We start from the raw sequence: 17,320 nt of genomic DNA on the forward strand, positions 1-17,320 counted from the left end.
TCATGTAATAGAAGTTGCAAATTTTGATGCGGATTTGCAAAGGGTCAACTCCATACACTGACATGATGCAGATTTAGGATGGGACTGCACGGCGACTTTGTCCTCATAGAAGTCCGTGGCTAAATTGCAGCATTATGCAGATGAATAAAGGCAACCTGCAAGTTGCAATAAGTCATAAGTAATTGGATTCTTTGCAATTTACTTGTTGCAGTACTTTGCAATTCACTTTATGACCCCATTTATGTAGCAGCTGCACAGAGGAATCTTTGATCCTATGAATTGTGTTGTGGCCAAATTCGCTGTATTTCAGTCTGTATAAATGATCTAGATTGAGCTTTGGGACCCGCACTGATCACCAAAACCGTGGATCTACATCTCTCATAGCTGGAAACGTGGTTGCGCGTGGAGCGCTGGTTGCGTCTGTGTTCTACCTCTCTATTCAATGTCCATGGCATTGGCGAAGATAGCCTAATTATTGAAAGGGAGAAGGATGACGCACAAGAGACTGCGTACTGGTGATCGATTGGTCTCCAGAAAGATGGATCCACACCAATATAACATTTATTACTGTACTAGATGGGGGCCCGATTCTAATGCATCGGGTATTCTAGAATATCTATGTATGTATATAGCAGCCACCTAGTATATAGCACAGGCCACGTAGTATATAGAAGCCATGTAGTATATAGCAGACAAATACTACGTGGCCTGTGCTATATACTATGTGGCTGCTATATACATACATATTGTAGAATACCCGATGCGTTAATACAGGCCACGCAATATATAACAGTGGCCACGCAGTATATAATACAGCCCAAATAGTATATAACACAGCCCACGCAGTATATAGCAGCCACGCAGTATATAACACAGGTGACGTAGTATATAACACAGGCCATGCAGTATATAACAGTGGCCACGTAATATATAGCATAGGCCACGCAGTACATAACACAGCCCACACAGTATCTAACACAGGCCACGTAGTATATAGCAGCCACACAGAATATAACGCAGCCCACGCGGTATATAACACTGCCCACATAGTATATAACACTGGCCACGTAGTATATAACGCAGCCCATGAGGTACATAACACTGCCCACGTAGTATATCACACTGGCCACGTAGTTTATAGCAGCCACGCTGTATATAACGCAGCCCACGTAGTATTTAGCAGTGTGGGCACATATCCGTGTTAAAAAAAGATAATTAAAATAAATAATAGCTTTATACTCACCCACCGGGATCCAGCGAAGCTGTGCCGATGCGCGCGGCTGCCACCATCTTCCGTTCCCAGGATGCATTGCGAAATTACCCAGATGACTTAGTGGTCTCACGAGACCGCTAAATCTTCTGGGTAATTTCGCAAAGCATCTCTGGGAACGGAAGCTGGCGGCAGCCGCGAGCGCATCGTCGGACTACGGAAGGTGAGAATAGCAGGTTTTTTGTTTTTTTTTTATTATTTTTAACATTAGATCTTTTTTACTATTGATACTGCATAGGCAGCATCAATAGTAAAAATTTGAGGACACACAGGGTTAATAGCAGCGTTAACGGAGTGCGGTACCCGCGGCCCGTTACCGCCGGCATTAACCCTGTGTGAGCGGTGAGTGGAGGGGAGTATGCGGGCGCCGGGCACTGACTGCAGGGAAGTAGGGAGGGACTAATCGGACTGTGCCCGTCGCTGATTGGTCGCAGAAGCCATGACAGGCAGTTGGCGAGACCAATCAACAATGCGGGATTTCCGTGACGGAAGTTGCCGACAGACAGAAAGACGGACAGACGGAAGTACCCTTTAGACAATTATATAGATATATCCAGGTGGTAAATACCTTTTTTTTAAAAAATCTGATCAATTTTAGTTGCAGATTTGGTAAAATCAAATCCAATTGGCTGTTACTGTAATTATCTGCTTGGGAATCTGTACAAAAATTTGACAGCGTATCCGCCACGTTAATATACCTAAAGCCTGGTGGTCTCCTAAAGCGGTGACTGTAGCAGTAACATCTGTCGTGTGGCCAAAAAAGGGGCCAGTGGTGCTGGGAGGTCAGAAGAGGTTTGCATGGCCGTGGTCCACCCGTGTGCCCATGACCCAGGTCCACCCGTGTGCCCATGACCCAGGTCCACCCGTGTGCCCATGACCCAGGTCCACCCGTGTGCCCATGACCCAGGTCCACCCGTGTGCCCAGGACCCAGGTCCACCCTTGTGCCCAGGACCCAGGTCCACCGATGCGCCCATGACCCAATTCCACCGGTGTGCCCATGACCCAGGTCCACCCATGACCCAGTTCCACCGATGTGCCCATGACCCAGGTCCTGCAAATCTTTCTGCTCAACTCTACAAAGTGATGGTCACTGCACCCAACATCCGTCGCGCCTACTTGTATAGATTGTGCTTTATTGCTCCTCGTAATTGGGCCCCTCTAGCTAGTGTGAGCCAGGACCGGCTACTGGCCCTTTAACTTATATCTAGAAAACCTATGTTGGCTGCGTGTTGGAATCCATGAATGACTGCTGCGGAGTCTCTGTATCTGGGTCATGGTGACCTTTTGGACTATTTTTGTATTTTGAAATTATGGTGGCAATTGAAATAGCCGCTACACCGTTTCTCCTTCCCCGAGAGCACATTCACAATTCCTGAATTGGGGAAGAGGCGCTGAAACCTCAGTCCTAGGATTGAGACAGGATATTGGGGAGGGAGGGGGGGCAGCTTATTAATTATATTATGCAAATAGGTTATTTAATTAGCGTTGATGAGCTTGATAGGACCCATCACTGCTGCCGCCCCGCTGTAGGAGCTCAGGAATGTAACAGATACGTGTCCTGCTCTCCACGCCAGAGGCCATTGCTGTACTTCAGTGTTATCATGCAATTCTGTCCTGTTTGTCACAGTGCGGAGGAAACACAGGAATGCCGCAGAGCAACAACCCACACTTTCCCTTCTAGACTACAGCAATAAATATCCCGTATTTATATATCATCATATATGATTTTGGAAACTGAATCTGTACACTTAAGGGGGGATTTCAAATACTAAGTTTGTGGTCAAAACATCGCTGTGGCCACCAATGACTTGATTGGTTTGGAAAATTCTTTTTTTATTGGAGGGGTCCTCACTGATCATCTACAGTTCGAACCCCCCTGATTAGTTGCAGTTATGTGGCCGTGTTTTAATTTAAAAAAATTCTAATATATACCCATGCTGGGTCCTCCAGTGCGAGATTCCACTTTATTTTTCTCTAAGTAGCAATGTTGCCACAATCGCCCCATCAACCCCACGTTGGCGCTATGTACACTGGTACAGGGCACCATCGCTAGCCGGCTCCCGCCATTCATCTCTGCATTTTTGGATAGTCTCCTGTGTACTTTTTCTGTATTCCTTGACTGCACGGTATTGATTTGCATTGGCTCGTTTAGGGATCAATGTGAATAATACAAAAGTATAATAGAAAAACGCTCACCATGCAATTCCCTCATCTTTATTTACAAGGCGGAACGTCTCTCGAGGAGGCGGCCGTCATTAGTTGTCCTTAGTTTCTTGCTGTTTGTGTCAGTCTGCATCTTTCGCCCTTTGTTTGTCGCTGTGTTGTGGCACATGGCGTTGGTTGTTTGTGTTGCTCGGGGTGTGACGCAGGTTTACTAGACCTTGCGTGTGGCTACATTTGTATCTTACACCACCTATACACAGCCCAATAATTGTAACTAGGCGGCAGCTTTGTGTCACATCCCGGAGCAGCATTCTTACGCGCTGATCCTAATATGAGGAAGTAAAGTGATTAGTTCTAATTGCCCCCTGCGTGGGGCGAGGATTCTCATCACTCCTGGGGCTTGGGTTCAGTCCAGATATTCTGCAGCATTGGCGCGTTCACCGCCATTGTATTGCAGATGTAAAATATCGAAGATCGATCTGATAGCAAATTATATTATGGATGTGTATTAATGATATTGACTGGCACGTCCGCCGCCATTGTATTTGAGATGTAAAATATCGAAGATCGATCTGATAGCAAATTATATTATGGATGTATATTAATGATATTGAGCCTGACGGAGATGAGCGGGATATCAAGCTCTCTGTCACCGAAAACAAGATCATCTATAGATCTGGCTGACGGGAGGGGTAGAGCATGAAATGAACTTTTTGGCTACCTGTCCTACTGATTTCAACATGGTCGACGTAATAAGTTCCATCATTGGGGTAAATGGATCAGACATTAAGGATTACCCCCACTGTATCAGTGTATCCTCAGAATGGTCCTAGTAACATTTGGCTGCTTCTTTCTTCACTGTAAGTGAATAGACAGTGTTCACACCTCTGCTTGAAGTCAGTGGACAGAAACATTGCTTTGTATAATAAGGGGATGAAAACATGACCAATTTATAAAAGATCTCTAGTCCGTGCCCCTGAGAATGATCATGGTCCATTTTTTGACAGCAAGCAGGGATCTTTTGAATTTTGGGGAATGAAAACAACAAGTGTATTAGAAAAACAGAAAATTGAGCCAGAGTATAGGTACCGTCACATTTAGCGACGCTGCAGCGATCTAGACAACGATGCCGATCGCTGCAGCGTCGCTGTGTGGTCGCTGGAGAGCTGTCACACAGACAGCTCTCCAGCGACCAACTATGCGAAGTCCCCGGGTAACCAGGGTAAACATCGCGTTACTAAGCGCAGGGCCGCGCTTAGTAACCCGATGTTTACCCTGTTTACCAGTGTAAATGTAAAAAAAAAAAAAACACTACAAACTTACATTCCGGTGTCTGTCGCGTCCCCCGGCGTTCTGCTTCCCTGCACTCCTCCTGCATCCTGTGTAAGTGCCAGCCGTAAAGCAGAGCGGTGACGTCACCGCTGTGCTTTATGGCCAGCCGGCGCTCAGTCAGTGCAGGGAAGCAGAACGCCGGGGGACGCGACAGACACCTAAATGTAATTATGTAGTGTTTTTTTTTTTTTTTTTACATTTACACTGGTTACCAGGGTAAACATTGGGTTACTAAGTGCGGCCCTGCACTTAGTAACCCGATGTTTACCCTGGTTACCAGTGAAGACATCGCTGAATCGGCGTCACACGCTGATTCAGCGATGTCTGCGGGAGATCCAGCGACGAAATAAAGTTCTGGACTTTCTGCTCCGACCAACGATGTCACAGCAGGATCCAGATCGCTGCTGCGTGTCAAACACAACGATATCGCTATCAAGGACGCTGCAACGTCACAGATCGCTAGCGATATCCTTATTAAGTTGTTCAGTGTGAAGGTACCTTATGACTTGAAAACATGCATGGTGTAAAAGCATGTTCATGTTGGCCGTGGAAACAAACAAAACCAAAGAAAAACAATATGTGCATATACCCTAATGAAAATAAATACGGTAAGTAAAAAAGCAAGTGCATTAAATAATTAGCATGGGGTACTTAGTAAACACTGTTTTTGATTTAAAAAAAAGCATAAGGCTATGTGCACACGTAGGAAATGTGGTGCAGAATTTTCTGCACAAAATCCGCATCTCCTGGCAGAATCTGCAGCTGGTCTTTATGCGGATTTTGAGCGGATTTGCCACTGAATTGATGCGGATTTTATGCAGTTTGTGCCACTGCGGATTTCAATCATGGAGGGGTGCAGAAACGCTGCAGATCGGCACAAAAGAAGTGACCTGCATTTCTTTTAAATCCGCGGCAATTCCGCACTGATTTTTCCGCACCATCTGCTCAACTTTTTTTTTTTACCCATTGATTTACATTGTACTGTAAATCACAGTGCGGATCTGCAGCAAATCTGCATCGTGTGCACATAGACTAAAGCTGGGCCACCGCGGCAAGGTGTACCCAATTGGGACAGTAGCTACACTCTTTAATGTTAAAACCTACCAAGTGTGAATAGTGGCAGAGTCACAGGGTCCCAGCCGGACACCCAGTCTGTTAGAAAGTTGCAGAACTTTCTAATAACCGTTATAATAAATGAAATGTGGATTACATCCGCGTATGTATCTGGTATATCTTTGTTTGGAAACTTCCTGAAGAAGAAGCCTTTGAGCTTCGAAACGCGTTGAATAAACCACCCGAACACCCTAACAGTATATCTGGATCTATTATTTGTCGCAGCAGCGCGGATGTAATCCACATTTCATTTATTATAACGGTTCTGAGAGGTCGCAACGCCGACCTGTGGATCTGCAGCAGCTGACAACTACACGCCTGTACTGTGTACCACCAGGTGAGCAGTTCTCTCACAATTGATTAAGAACAATCCTGGGGATAAGACCCTATTTGCGCTTTTTTTGTCTCCTATCTTTCAAGACTAGAACTTTCTAATAGAAGGTTTACATTTTTGCATTTGTTGCGTTTGTTGAATGCCCCAGGGCATCATCCTAGTTGCACACAGATGAACTTGTCGGTCTGGCATGGGGTTAATCGTCCCTTAATAACTATTTTTATCCAGCGAGATGTTTTATCGTTGAGATTAGTTTATTTTTTATACACCACAGTGGAGGCGCTGAGCGCAGCCACTGTGTACACGGCTTATTCTAATGACCGCACCGACCTCACTACATGAGTGATACGACCGCAAGAGGTCAGCGGGGACAATGAGGACAGGCCCGCTCCAGTCTCCTTGGTAAGTTTACCACTTCTTCCTCTGCTAACAATCGCTCTGTCTGTTTCGTGGCTGTAGGTTCTGGCGGAGGATGTGAAGCCCAGAGGTCTCGCATTGATTTAAAAGGCAGAATCTGTTCCTGGGGAGCAGCTGCAGTCATGTGGCGTGCTAAATTCTAATGTATATGCTTATTGATATAGGCTACCTGTACGCTCGCACAGAAAGCAATTTATAAGTGTCAGAAAGATCTATGACTGCGCTTAATGCCGGCTCCGAGATTTCTATTTAATCATGATGAACCCTACTTTCCTCTCCGCTGCCTGCTATGGAATTGAGGGCAGCTGCATTAAATCCGGGAATGGGCGCAAGAAAAGCCCACCCTGGATCCTGCTATAGACCGTAACCCATCATACGGAGCAAACCCATCCTCCCACACCTTGAGCTGGAGCGCCCTACATTATCCCACGCTGCCGCCAAGTGCCCCCTGTCCCATCTCCTACATCTTCATTAGTAAAGGTGATAAAGGTCGAACATCACCCCACCGCCCCCGACCACCCAAGCACGGATTTACAAATGGTACACTTCAAATTCTGCCATCATTCCTTTTCTCCGGTGAGAAAAAAAGGTCTGGAAAAATGAATATGCCCAAATAAACTCCACTTCTTCACTCCTGACCCTGTAGCAGAAACATGGAGAAAATCAGTGTAAAGTGGGCACCTGCTTCTCTGCAAGACTGGTTTTTGGTTACAACCCCCAGCCCCTCTGCAGACTGACAAGACCGCAAAATAAAAGGGTTATTCCCATCTCCAAGACCCTATCCCTATGTAGTGGGTCTAATAATATTTTAGCAAATTTTTCTGAATCGTCTTTTCTTTTGTGCAGGCATTGCAGGACCTTGGGTGTCCATGGTTACGACCACTAGCATCTAGCTATCTCACTGTCACTGTGGTCGTAACCATGGATACCTAAGGTCCTGCAATGTCTGCACATGAGGAAAAAGATATAGCGAATCAGAAGAACTATACTGCATTTGTAATTGGAGGTATTTGCTAATATTATTATTATTATTTATTATTATATTACACCTACTACATGCTGAGATGGGAATACCCATTTAATTTGTTATTCAGATTTTCTGATTAACTAAAAGGTATTTTTTAATAAATGACATGAAAATGTCATAATTGTTATAAGAGCAAAATGCCCTTTGGCTAGTCCGACCATATAATAATCCTAGTTGCCCTATAGTCCATAAACTTCAGTAGAGAGATGAATGTGGTGGTTGAGAAGTTGGGGTAGTAGTCATGGGGGTTGTCCTAGAATGGTCAGGCAGTTGTCATATCTCTGGAATAAGGGGTATTCCTATCTTATACAGTGATGGGGCTGCATTTCTGCGTTTCTATAGGTGTCATAAGCCCCTTATTCCTAGATGTGACTTGGTGCTGGACCAGGGGTTCCACAAATCAAATTTCTCCATGAATAGTGTTTTTTTTGTTGTTGTTGTTTTCTAGCACAGGGATGTTTTAATGACTTTCTTGATTCTAGTGGGGAATTTAAACTTTTGTAAATTATCTTTACGTTTACTTGCAGATAATTGCCGGGCCGTTGACATAGCGCAGTGGGGGGCGGCTATGTGGTGTGTACTGACGATTAACATGTCGGCATTCTGCTTGGGAAAGTATCACCTTCTTGAGCTGAGTACAGCGGCTGGCAATGTGTGATTATGGTAATAAAGAGCAGCCCGGCTCTGTAAATCCGAGAACAAGCACAATGGCTGCGACTGAACGGTGCGCTCACATTCTCGCCTTCCCTGCTGTACAGTCACGTTTAGTCACACAGAGCACATGTTCTGCTTTTTTTTTATTCTTTCATTTGTGGTTGAATATTACATTTATTATGGTGAGCCCATGTCATTTGCATGTGAAAACAATTGGTAGTTGTTGGGACATGAGGTACTTTGTCCCTCGTGTCTATCTAAATGTAAGGTACAGTGGTTTGTGAAAGTACTCACCCCCCTCTTGACATTATAACCTGTTTAAATATTTTTTGTAATCCGATTTGTGTGTGATGCATCAGCACTAAGTTGGTGAAGTGAGAAAAATATAGGCATACGTTATATTTATGTGATCAAATAGCTAAAAATTGTCATGTGCATATGTATTCACCCTTTTTGCTATGAAGCCCCTAAAAATTTCTGGTTTGAGCAATTCCCTTCATAAATTCCATGCTTAGTGACAGAACGTCCCCTGTGTGCAATTTAGTTGTCAAATGTCTGTCAGTATATACACTTTACCTTCTCTGAAAGGATACAGAGGCTGCAACATCATTAACAAGAGGCTCCACTTAACAAACACCACCATGAAGACCAAGGAGATCTCTAAACCGTACCATAAAGACCAAGGAGATCTCCAAACACCTTGAAGACCAGTGAGATCTCCAAACATCACCATGAAGACCAAGGAGATCTCCAAACACCACGATGAAGACCAAGAAGATAGAAAGAAGAAAAAAAAGGTCAGGGACAAAGTTGATTGGTTCTAAAAATAAAATATCCCAATCTCTGATGATCCCTGGAACACCATCAAATCCATTATCATCAAATGGAAAGAACATGGTACCACAACAAACCTGCCAAGTGAGGTCCGTCCACCAAAACTCTGAGCCCGTCAAAGGAGGGCTATAATCAGAACACACAGACCGAAAGTAACCCTGAAGGAGCTGCAAAGTTCTCAAGCAGAGACTGGAGTATCGGTCCATACGGCCACAATAAGCCATACACTCCATAGAGGTGGCCTTTATGGAAGAGTTGGCAGAAAAACCCCTTTACTTACAGAAATTGTAAGGCTCCTTTTGAGTTTGCCAAAAGACATGTGGAGACTCCCCAAATGTATGGAGGAAGGTGCTGTAGTCAGAGGAGACCAAAACTGAAATTTTTGGTCACCAAGGTAAACGCTATGTCTGGCGCCAAACCAACACCGCTCATCACCCCAAGAACACCATCCCCACAGTGAAACATGGTGGTAGCATCATGTTGCAGAGATGTTTTTCAGCAGCTGGAACCGTGAAAATCGTCCGAGTCGAGGGGAAGATGGATGGTGTGAAATAGAGGGATGTTCTTGAGCAAAGCCTGTTTGTAAGGTTAGAGATTGTGGTGGAGGTTCACCTTCCAACAAGACAATGACCCAAAGCATACTGCTAAAGCGACACTCGAGTGGTTTAAGGGGAAATGTGTAAATGCTCTGGAGTGGCCTAGTCAAAGCTGCTTTTTACAATACCAGCAATTCCTATGAGATTTCAGAAATCTCATGCACACACATTGTTTTTTGTTTTATCAGTATTTTGTGCTTTGCTACGTTTTTTGGACATAGAGCAGGTCACTTCTTTCAACGTTTTTGCTGCGTTTTTTCACCCATTGACTTGAATGGATGTTGAAAAAAATGCAGGTATCATTATTTGTTGTGTTTTTGCTGCTGAAAATCCAAGGACATTAGCATTGACAAAGAGAAAAAAAAAACGCACCAAAAAAACGCACCTAAACCTGCTTTTTTTTCCTGCCAAGAAGATCAGGTTTTGCTGCAGAAAAAAAAAGCAGCAAAAACGCCCTGTGTGAACTTACCCTAAGGGTTGAATAGTTATACACATTGAAGTTTTCAGTTATTTTGTTCTATTAGTTGTTTGCTTCACAATAAAAAGAAAACCAAGTGTTCACAGTTGTAGGCATGATCGTTACATGAACTGACGCAAACCCTAAAAAAAAAAAAAAAAACAGTGAAATTCCAGGTTGTGAGGTAGCAAAACACAAAAAATGCAAAGCGAGTGAACACTTTACCAAGCCACTGTGGATAAAGCTTAATAATTATGTAAGGCTACGTTAATTTTTTTTGGCCTATTTTGGGGGGAATGGAAACAAAAGTGCATGTTGCTGCTTTTGAAGCGGATTCTGATGGAGTACGTCACAAATTAGGCTATGTCCAATTCAATTAAGACGGGGAAAAAACACACTCAAACCTTCCGCTTGAACGCCTCAAAAAATAGTGCGATTACTTTGTGTGTCAATTCCATGTATTCGATGTCTCTGACAGCCTATAAATGGAAAGATCATGTTGGTGAAAATGTTGGGATCCTGTTAAAAATTACCAGTATGAAGAATTTGTCACCAGGCAGCCATGTTGTTAGGCCTTCCTCCATTTAGTACAAATCCATAATGTAAGCTTCATGAAGGTGATAAGGCCTTCATTGTGCCTCCATGTGTCTCAATATTCATAGTCTCCACTGGAAGCATTTATTCTTTCACAGACTATGCCTTGATTTTACATGAGTGCATGGAGTTCATGTGGTAATGTATCTGGAGGAACCATATGACCTTAGTGAAGTGCACTGTTCTATGGCGTCTGTGTGCATAAGCACTTAAAGGGGTTATCCAGTACTTCCACATCAAGAGGTGAGAGGCCTGCTGTCATACATTGATTGTTAGTTCTTTCCTGCAGGTAACATCCACTTGTGATATTAATTACCTCAGGATACATGGCCCAGATCTGGTAGTGACTATTACCTCAGGATACATGGCCCAGATCTGGTAGTGACAATTACCTCAGGATACATGGCCCAGATCTGGTAGTGACAATTACCTCAGGATACATGGCCCAGATCTGGTAGTGACAATTGACACCTGCATCAATTGAGAGGTGCTGGATAACCCTCTTAACAGAGATGTTTGCATTCACTGACAGCAAGCTGAGCTTTATATTTTGCATACAAGTAAATTAGGGTTGCAGAGGTTTATATTTATCAAAAAATAAGCTTTATACAGATTGTGGCGGTCAGGATGTGGCCATTCATTAACAATTGTGTAATTGCATTAATCTTTCCTGATGAAGTTTCCATTCACGTTTTATAAACCCGCAACCTAATACAGGTGACATTTAACCCCAATCCCGCCCCAACGGAGCAGGAGAAGTGTTTGACCCCCACACGTTACTCAGAACACTACAATGCGGCCTCCTTGTCAGCGCTGCTTTATCAGACGTCATTCCTTGACCACATTGCTTATAGTGTTTCTAAACAATGGCCTATATCTCTGCTTTAATACCCTACTGTTGTAAACTACTAATCTGAAGGATACCCTGGTGCAATTGTCTGACCTTTCCTCAGTCCTGGAAGTGTGTCCGACCCCCCCCCTGTAAAGATGTGTTCCCTCTCGGCACTGCATGTTCTCTTATGTAGGGTATCACATAACCTAATTTAGAGCACTGCTGCAGTATATCTATATATATCTTTATGCCATCGTGCAGCATGCAGGAATATGGGGAAGATGGATAATGGGGACCCTGCATTGAGGGTGTCGTGTTTACAGCACTTTTTTTTCCAAAATATTTTTTCCCATATGCGACAATAGAAGGAAAACTGGACAAATCTCTACTTCTGGGTCTGAACAGAATCCTAGCAATCCCACATTAGCCGTGACTTGCTAGATGTTTTTTTTTAAAACAGTGGGAATGGGTGGTCTAGGAGTCGGAGGTTACCGGTGGGGCTAAACCTTCCTGAAATTAGCAAAGTCGATGTTAATATCTTTGCAGGAATGGTTTTGCATAATTTGACTGTAATTGTCCATTTGGCCTCAATGCCTGACACAAAATTTAGCCTTGTTGTCGATAGCAACCAATCACCATGGTTCTTTCATTTTCCCAGAGCAGTTGAAGGCATGAAAGCTGCGCTCTGATTGGTTTCTATGGTCATAATTGCCAAATTTTCTGACTGTTTTAATAAATCATTCCAGCTGTTCCTGTGCACATTTTTTAAAATAGTTTTGTTAGTGGCAGCATAGCCTAAAGGTACCTTCACACATAACGAAATAGTTAACGATATCGTTGCTTTTTATGACGTAGCAACGATATCGTTAACAAAATCGTTATGCGTGACAGCGACCAACGATCAGGCTCCTGCTAGGAGATCATTGGTCGCTGGGAATGATCAGGACCTTTTTTTTTTTTTGGTCGCTGATCACCCGCTGTCATCGCTGGATCGGCGTGTGTGGCGCCGATCCAGCGATGTGTTCACTAGTAACCAGGGTAAATATCTGGTTACTAAGCGCAGGGCCGCGCTTAGTAACCCGATGTTTACCCTGGTTACCATTGTAAAAGTTAAAAAAAAAAAAAACAGTACATACTCACATTCCGGTGTCTGCCACGTCCCCCGGCGTCAGCTTCCCGCACTGACTGTGTCAGCGCCAGCCGGCCGTAAAGCAGAGCACAGCGGTGACGTCACCGCTGTGCTCTGCTTTACGGCCGGCCGGCGCTGACACAGTGCAGGGAAGCTGACGCCGGGGAATGTGACAGACACCGGAATGTAAGTATATACTGTTTGGTTTTTTTAACTTTTACAATGGTAACCAGGGTAAACATCGGGTTACTAAGCGCGGCCCTGCGCTTAGTAACCCGATGTTTACCCTGGTTACCCGGGGACTTCGGCATCGTTGGTTGCTGGAGAGCTGTCTGTGTGACAGCTCTCCCTCCAGCGACCACATAACGACCTAAACAGCGACGCTGCAGCGATCGGCATCGTTGTCTATATCGCTGCAGCGTCCCTAAATGTGACGGTACCTTAAGTCACCAATGTTCTTTTGGTGCAAGTCCAAGTATTGTTACTATTAAGGTGTGTTCATACTGTATTTTCCATGTCAGTTTTGTCTATGTGCCAAGTAAATGCATACAGCACATGTGCCAATCACCTGATGGTTGTCTTTTTGACTTATGTCAGGCTGGTATACTTACCCCCCCCACCCCCCCGACTGCACCAAACCATAAAAAAGGCTGTATACAACATGATGTACTTTCTTTTTTTCCTACGTTTTTTGGAGCCTAAGGGCTCCAAACATGCTTACCTCTCCTAGGTCCAGCGTCGGACAATGTGCCTTCCTACCATGGCCGTCGGCTACCTCTAATCCTTTGTGACATCACTTTCCTGGGCCATATAGCCCATAAAATGGATGTAGTTGGGTCCCCAAGCCTTTAGTCACAGCTTGGCTTATTTTGGGAGATATGAGTTTGGCTCATTACAGCGGAAATCTCCCACCATCTAGCAAAAAGAAAAAAAAAAGAATCTGTTATTCTAATAACTTAAAATGGAAAAGCAGCGACCTATAAATGGTCGTGTTATATTGTTTAAAGAAGCGTCGAGCGAAACATGGCATGGAAAGACTATTCTGTTTACACGTGACGTCATTCTGCGGCAGCAGAGGAAACGTTCCATTGAGTTCCGTGTCGGAAAGAATTCTCAATGACCATTCTGCAATGCCTTATTGTAGCATTCCAGGCGTCGTCCATTAGGGCCAAGTTCTAATGGGGCTTTTGAGAAAAGACAGTTCAACCCTTGCCAAATATATCGGAACACTTATCTCCAGACCCTCGCAAGACGTTCCTTTAAAGTCCTCTTAATCCTGACCGTCTCCATTTTCCCACAGTGAAATCTCACATCCTTCTGTATTTCCTGGTCTTTTTAAAGCCTAACTCCACTTAAGAGCTAAAAATTCACATTGGCATAAGTTAATACAAACATCCCACTTCACCTGCATTGCAACCATAAGAGGCCATGAAGCAGAGATATGGGAAGCTGGTTGTCTCTGTGAGGTCCCTCTCCCCGGCCTTAGGGCTCATATTATTCAGGGGATTGTTGCCAAACCACTACTGTGTAGACTGCTCTTTCTTTCTGAAATTCCTTGATTTACTTGACAAACTTTGTTCTCCTACATCGTTGGGTATTCAGATATACTCTAGGGCCAAGAGCTGAACGCCCAACAAGGTAGCAGTTAGGTTTACCGCAGAGTCCAAGGCAGAAATGACCTAGAGTTTCGGCCATTTCTGCCTTTGACTCTGTGGCAAACCTAACTGCTACCTTGTTGGATGTTCAGCTGTACTCTTGGCCTGTTCTGCCTTGGACTCATGGAAAAAACAAAACACTTTTGCTACATCTATTTGTTGTTCCTAAGTTGCCATTGATATAGAGGGAACGGAAAAAAAAAGCTTAAAATATTGACTTTTTCGTATATTATTATTTTAGGCAGGGCACAAAATATACAGTGAATTTCTAAATTTGCGCTATGGTTTTAAAGACACTAAGATATGGGGGCACCACAGAAAAATGAAACCCTGGGATCCAACCCTGACCTTAGAATATGAACATATACAAAAAAAAACAGAGAAACAGCAAAGGCCATAAAAATGGAGATCACCAGGCAGCAAGGATTTATGCAGAAAACACAGCTTTTATTAAGGTGTAACACGAGACAAACAAATTAAAAACATTTAAAAAACATATAAAGAACTATTGCCTAAGGTAAGGCATATGCCTGTAAACACATGAAACAGGGGTCAAAAAATATATAAGTACTCCTCAAGGTCCTATATGAACAGCATAAATACTGGAATATACATAAATAAATATTGACACATAAGAATCATATGAAACATGAATAGGACCGAGGTAAGTGGATGCATACAAAAAGGCAACTTCTTGAAGAGCCCATAATAGGTCTTTTACCCACTGAGAACCAGAAATAAGGAATGCAAGATGGTAGCACTCACAAGAAAATATATATATAAGACCTAAGACTATTTACCCATACTCTATAAACGGTGCAATAACCAAAAGTGCACTAAAGATGGCACCACTTAAATACACAGAGTAAGGCATAAAGTTCCATACAGTGGATAACAGGAATCCCCAGGTAGTGCGGTATAAAATGAACCAAACACCCTAAAAGTCCAAATACAGGAACATACCAGGGGACCCCTGATGAAGCCACCGTAGTGGCGACACGCGTAGGGTACTCGCTCCTTTTTGTATGCCTGTCACTATCTTTGGGTTATTATACCTATATGGTCTGTCTCTCTCTGGGGCATGATTGGGGTGTTTGCTTTACAAGCAGGCAGTTGGCTCTTTTTGAGCAGGTCTTCATGTGCATGCCCTGGTATGTTCCTGTATTTGGACTTTTAGGGTGTTTGGTTCATTTTATACCGCACTACCTGGGGATTCCTGTTATCCACTGTATGGAACTTTATGCCTTACTCTGTGTATTTAAGTGGTGCCATCTTTAGTGCACTTTTGGTTATTGCACCGTTTATAGAGTATGGGTAAATAGTCTTAGGTCTTATATATATATATATATATATTCTTGTGAGTGCTACCATCTTGCATTCCTTATTTCTAGTTCTCAGTGGGTAAAAGACCTATTATGGGCTCTTCAAGAAGTTGCCTTTTTGTATGCATCCACTTACCTCGGTCCTATTCATGTTTCATATGATTCTTATGTGTCAATATTTATTTATGTATATTCCAGTATTTATGCTGTTCATATAGGACCTTGAGGAGTACTTATATATTTTTTGACCCCTGTTTCATGTGTTTACAGGCATATGCCTTACCTTAGGCAATAGTTCTTTATATGTTTTTTAAATGTTTTTAATTTGTTTGTCTCGTGTTACACCTTAATAAAAGCTGTGTTTTCTGCATAAATCCTTGCTGCCTGGTGATCTCCATTTTTATGGCCTTTGCTGTTTCTCTGGTTTTTTTTGTTTTTTTTTTTTTTGTTTTTGTAATGGTTTTAAAGACCCTGCAAATAGCCCCCATTATCTCTGCTTCCTAGACTTTGAGTATATGGGGCCACAGGACTGACATGCCTCTTTTGTCATAGAATATCAATATTGGAACATCTTTTCTTAGACTCTACATTCAGCTGTTCCTCTTTTATTCTTCCCGGAAAAAAAGTATGAATATATTTTCATCTAGATCTAGTCGTAAGTACAGTAAGTGTTTTGTAAAATGACACAGAGGGAAATAAAAAACAAAAAAAAACAAAACAAAGCTTTGGCTGGAATTTTTCAGATAATTTGGTGGTTTCCCTTCTGGTTATTGCAGCGGATGTAACACATTCCTATGTGACATGTTCCTCATTTCTATCAGATTATCTGCTGGCTGTCGGCTTAGAACAGAGAGAATTTTCCATACTAATGTTATGGCCTCCATTGGAAGTTCCTTTTCAGCAAAACTGTACGATCCACATCCATTTGGAGTGCATGGGACCTCTGTGCCCTCCAAAGTGACTTTCTTTTTGGCTAGTAGCGGGGGGCATAGTTGACATGAGTTGCCATTTTAAAGAAGTTTAAAGAAGTTTTTTTTTTCCTTCAGGACTCAGTTCTACAGTGGGAGGTGAGCATTGGCGAAGTCGCAATTGCTGCCAATTCATGCACGATCAGCGTATATCATGCTGGATACCGTATAATAGTTCACGCTTCCTGCCAGGTATGTATAAAGCGACATCGTCTGCACCATTTGTCTGCCAATGCGGAAGTGGACTGAAACTTTTTTTTTTAGGGCAAAAAACTTTAAGGTGCAATCCAATTTCTCTTACTTCCGCCTTGGGAGGTGAGTGGGGATGGTGACTTCATATCTACACGTCTGCAAGGTTCCATATTTGCCAGCGGCTGGAATCGCACATCTGCCCTTTTCATTACAGTTGATACCTGAGCTCAAACACGCGAGGAGATGTCGCTGTCACCATCCACCTCCCTATGCGGGACTGAGTAGTGCTGCATTAGCCCCTTTAATGAACCCTTTAACTTTGGAGGTCATTGTACAATTAGGCTATGGAACTTTATACAACTTTTATATGCCTCTACATACATATATCTATTTGTCAGTTGAGTAGAAGCATTCTTCTTTAGAGCCAGAG

At 43.2% G+C, this 17,320-nt stretch overlaps 1 long non-coding RNA gene across 2 annotated transcripts in view; it reads left to right on the forward strand.

Annotated features, from left to right (window-relative positions):
• The first annotated feature begins 16,782 nt into the window (after nt 1–16,782).
• Nucleotides 16,783–17,320, forward strand: part of LOC138647396 (uncharacterized) — a 144,792-nt gene continuing 144,254 nt past the window's right edge. For both annotated transcript variants that reach the window (XR_011314955.1, XR_011314957.1), the window contains exon 1: nt 16,783–16,890. This is a non-coding gene — a long non-coding RNA (uncharacterized lncRNA). The remainder of the gene's footprint in view (nt 16,891–17,320) is intronic.

Source organism: Ranitomeya imitator, chromosome 8, assembly GCF_032444005.1.
Source record: "Ranitomeya imitator isolate aRanImi1 chromosome 8, aRanImi1.pri, whole genome shotgun sequence".
Lineage (NCBI taxonomy): Eukaryota > Metazoa > Chordata > Amphibia > Anura > Dendrobatidae > Ranitomeya > Ranitomeya imitator.